Source organism: Cornus florida, unplaced genomic scaffold (genome assembly GCF_030987335.1).
Source record: "Cornus florida cultivar Cherokee Brave unplaced genomic scaffold, ASM3098733v1 CherokeeBrave_3.0.0_Hap2_Chr02, whole genome shotgun sequence".
NCBI lineage: Eukaryota > Viridiplantae > Streptophyta > Magnoliopsida > Cornales > Cornaceae > Cornus > Cornus florida.
In genome coordinates, this window is record NW_026775572.1 from 10717341 (window position 1) to 10722031 (window position 4691).

Sequence of the window (4691 nt, forward strand, 5' to 3'; positions counted from 1 at the left end):
TTTGATGTTATCTATCAACTATTCTTTGCTATTGTCACGTTGAAGCGTACAATTTCACATAAAAATAAATAATAATAATAATAATAATTAAAAACGAGTACAACAATGAATCAAATAACGGCCTTTGTTCCTCTCTGTTGTCTAACCTGGTTCTCTCTGTACTGCATCAACGACAAGAAGAAACACAGCTGTCTGACCTGGTTTCTTTGGCCTTAGCATGTGCAAGGGTATGGTTTTGAGGTAAGAGGATGGTAACTGCTATGCATATCTGAAGGAATTTTAGTTTGTGGAACATGACCTGTTCGGGAAGACTATGAATGAATTAGATATTGGCCGTGCAGTTGTGGGTACCAGACCACCAAATTATACCTAAAATCGTTACATCCACAGAGACATGCATCCACATATAAAATACATTCAACTTCTCAAAACAGTGAACTATGATGCATAACAGTACCATATACCTAAAATCTAAACAAACAAGTCTCCATATATAAAATTTCATTCTGAACAAGAAGTTTTACCCTCCTTTTGTTAACCTCTCCTTAATCCAAGTAACATCGTCTTTCAAATCCCTCTCCATAGCTTTGAATCTAACCAGTGTAACTGGGGCATCATCCTTCTCATAAGGAGATATCATTGCCACACCACAGGATATCTCATCCCTGTTACTTCTTGATGCTCAGTAGCCTTCGCCTTCTCCTTCTCCTGAGCATATCGATCTCATTGCCACACCACAAGCCACGACATATTCAGGTTTCAACCTCATTTGCAGCTTGCTCTCAAACTGTGCCTGTACCACTTCTTGAACTTTGGGAATGTTTGAACAACCCCAAACCAAAACAATCTCATGCAGGCGGCTATACTCGTCCTTAGCAAACTTCTCAAATAAAACCTTATCATTTTAACCAGAGACTCAAAAAGGTACCCATTAACCTCCTCAAACTTGGGGCTTGTGAAGGAGGTGCTATAATCAACCCCCTCTAACAATTGTTTCACCTGGACCTCGACAATAGCATTCAATGATAGTGAAATTTTTGCTTTCTCACATGGGATGAGTAGTCAATTTATCACATCCATGTTAGCATAGACACCACTATACCTCTTATTGAACTTATCCCAAATGTGATGCGCCATATTTATGTCTATGCTTTCACGGCAAATTTTATTATCTGTAGTAGTTTCTTCGTATTCCAATTTGTTCGGTCCCACACTGAAAAATGTCACATTTGATGCCGTCCCACCTACATCTACAATCAAAACATTTTTGATGACAGGATTCTTAATCTCCTTCTCATAACCATAAGCAGAGACTAGAGCGGTAACTTCAGTGTAGGTATCAGCCAACCTGAGATCTGCAAATGTAATTGCATTTTGAATACCATCCCCCTGGGATTCTCTAACTTGTTGGGTAAGGCACAAGCCACATCCACGATGCAGACCCCAAGTAAATGTTTCCGGAGATAAATGTTTTTCCACTCCTTTGCTGTTCACCTTTATCAAAGGCGCTTCTTCATGTAAACTTTCAATCATGTGCAAACCATGGGAACAGGAACTTGGAATGGAGGGCACTCGCTGTGGTGCCAACAAACCTTAAATGTTGAGACCTATAAAAAGAGGCAAAAATATATATAAATATTTTGTACTAAATTAAGGTGCTATTTAAAGTTTATAATTAGATTATGAAAATGAAATTTAAAATATGCAGGTAGAGCCAGATAAAAATGTTGAGAAAATGAAAATATAAATGATTTGAAAATACGGGCTGCCGATGAATTCTTCAGAAAAAATTGTTATATATAGTTGGAAGTTCCTATAACATAATAAATCATCAATTTTTTGAAAAAAGAGAAGATTCTTTTTCAAATAATCAATATTCTTTGAATTTCAAAGGGGCATTATCAAATGGAGAAAAAAAGCCGGCTATCGGAATCTGATGACCTGTAATGCGATGTTCTAACCTCTGAGCTAAGCCGGCTTAGATAACAGAACTTGTACATGGATGAGAATTCAATAAACTATTGGAATATTCATATTAATATGAATAGAGGAAAAAATAGAAAGGCAATCACCAACACGGCTTTAGATAATCATTGAAGTGGTCTTTAGATTTTATTTTCATCCTCCTTTGACCGGCCTAGACTTCTTTCTATAAGTAAGCTCCCTCCGGCCGTCCGGGGACTGGATGGCTCTCGGTTCTTGAGCATAGGGGGATTAGGCGGCAGTTGAAAGAGCTGCTCGAAAGCTTGATGAACAGGCGACTCTCCCAGCCACCCAATTAATCAATTCCATGCCATAACTATTTGAATTCTGTAGAGAAATCAAGTCAAGCACGAATATGCTCGCTGGATAATGAATTAACGGGAGGAGAACTAAAACCTACCCACTGTTAAGTAACCCTGAAAACAAGCAGAGGAAGGTGGTGACTACGGTGCGCAGTTATCCCCAAATCAATTTGTGGGTGATTTTCACCCAATCCTATACAACTCAGTTAATTGGACAATAAAAGGCATCACCAACACATACAAACAAGATAAAGCATCTAACCATAAATTTGATTCATAGGAAAAAGTTCCTTCGCAGCATGGCCAATTAATGGCCCCGAGTTCGCAAAAGAAATGTAACAAGGAAGTGTGGCTGCTATTGTTGCAATGTTTCCTTCAATAACAGCTAGGGAACAGCAAGTGGTGCCGAAATGAATGCCTACAGTCGGTCCCTCTTTGTTTAATTCCATTGATTTTCTCTTGGCCCGTACCTGAAAACAGAGCAGGAATCTTAAAAGTGAGATGGAGACCTGGTAAAAAAAAGAAGAAGAAAGAAAGCAAACAGAATCAGACAGTGGCAGAAAATGATATACCTGAAGCATCCCATCGCTTCCGTTGTCGAAGGAAGCCATTTCTCCCAGTTGGTCCCTCTTTGTTTAATTCCATTGCTTTTCTCTTGGCCCGTACCTGAAAACAGAGCAGGAATCTTAAACGTGAGATGGAGACCAGGAAAAAAAAAAAAAAAAAAAAAAGGAATAATCAGAAAATGGCAGAAAACGATATACCTGAAGCATCCTTTCCGTCGGAGGAAGAAGCTGCAAAAACTGTCCCAAGAAGCCGCCCCCTCAAACCCTCGACCAATCGACCCTACCTCAAACCCTCTCTCTCTCTCTGGGACAACATGACAGTGTTCATTACACTATTTAACTTAAGTTGGGTAATACTCAATTTAAATGGGTTTGACCCGACAGAACAATTTTTATTTTTTTTATTTTTTTATTTTTTCTTTTTTCAGAAGATCGCTCCCTGCCTCGTATCTTTCCGTCGCCGCCGCCACCACCACCATTCTTGACCTCCTTTCTCTTTCTTTTATCTCTCACCTAGCCAACACATCCATGGCCATCTCTCTTTCACTCACCTAACCAGCGAACCCAATTATAAAAAATTAAAAAAAACCCATTTCATTATCAATCTTTCTCACCCCCAAAATCAGTAAACCCTTATATATATATATATATATATATATATATATATATATATATTATATACACCACAACCAACACCGGCCAGCTGGCAGTTGCAGGAGATGACGGCGGTAGGGCAGACGACCCACCATGGTGACGAGATACCGGACGACGACGGCGAGGACGATTGGTAACTCTTCCTGACCCAATGGAGCGCCGGTGCTGGGAATTCGGCCAATTCCGCCATCAAATCAAAAGACGATGATGGCAGATTCGTTCTTCGATTTAGGGATTTCGGTGATGAATCAATAGCACAAAATGGTGTCTAAACCTGACCCTAGATTCTAACTACTCTGTGATCTAAATGGAGAGAGAGAGCTCGCGGGGATGCCGATTGTGGGTGGTGCAGGGAAGGGGTGGAGATGGTGGTTTCGTATGGTGGGTGAGCAGTGGTGGAGGGGCCGATTGTGGGTGGTGGTAGAAGGTTAGAGAGATGAGAGGACCGATGGTGGCGACAGCCATGGTCAGCTACCAACCCTCCACCCAAATCGAAGCCATCGCCGTCGGCAACGAGGTCTTTGTCAATTCGGCCGTGGCTCTGCCTCGCTGCCGAGTCAACTCAGTCTCCAACAGCCACCAATCCAACACCACTCACTCTATCCTCTCCATACTCTTCTTAGGCCACCTCGACGACAACGGACTACACCGCCGACCTCAACGCCAGTTGCTTCTTCGCCAATAGCCACCAAACGAGAATCGGATATGAGGGAAGATGGAGGAGTTGACTCGGCAGCGAGGCAAAAGAACGGGTAATATCCGAAAATTGACGGGCAATATTCAACAGAATTTTATATTATTTATGAAACGTGTCATGACTTGATCAGGCCATGGACAAACTTCATCCAACCTGGGTTCGATGCAAGTATTGTCCATATATATGCTACCGGGCATCGGCAATTTTAGGCCACACATGCGTGGGCCTGCCCTTTTTTTTTAGAAATGTAAACTCCACCCGCCTTTTATTAGATCTCACTTACACTCTTTTTACCTTTTAAAATTCCATTTACCTTCTTTGAAGTTTTGATTTACTTTACAAGTTACCCTTATCGTTAAGCAGCTAACGATTGGTGATGATATCAGATGAAAAAAATGGTGTAAGGTCAATTTTGCCTTTCCCAATATCTGAAATGACATCTTCAATCTCATTGACCACTGCAGAACTACAAAACTAGCATTGCCTTAT

The 4691-nt window shown here is 40.9% G+C and overlaps 1 long non-coding RNA gene across 3 annotated transcripts; it reads right to left on the reverse strand.

The window, feature by feature from the left end:
- Positions 1-461: 461 nt before the first annotated feature.
- Positions 462-4343, reverse strand: LOC132293550 (uncharacterized). 3 transcript variants are annotated; one of them, XR_009477860.1, is made up of 5 exons: positions 3050-4343; positions 2858-2951; positions 2548-2755; positions 2073-2399; positions 462-1607 (listed from the first exon to the last, which is right to left on the reverse strand). It is a non-coding gene; the product is annotated as an uncharacterized LOC132293550 (long non-coding RNA). The 3 variants fall into 3 exon arrangements; XR_009477861.1 differs by lacking the exon at positions 2073-2399; XR_009477859.1 differs by having other exon boundaries at positions 2073-2755.
- Between the last annotated feature and the right edge of the window lie 348 nt (positions 4344-4691).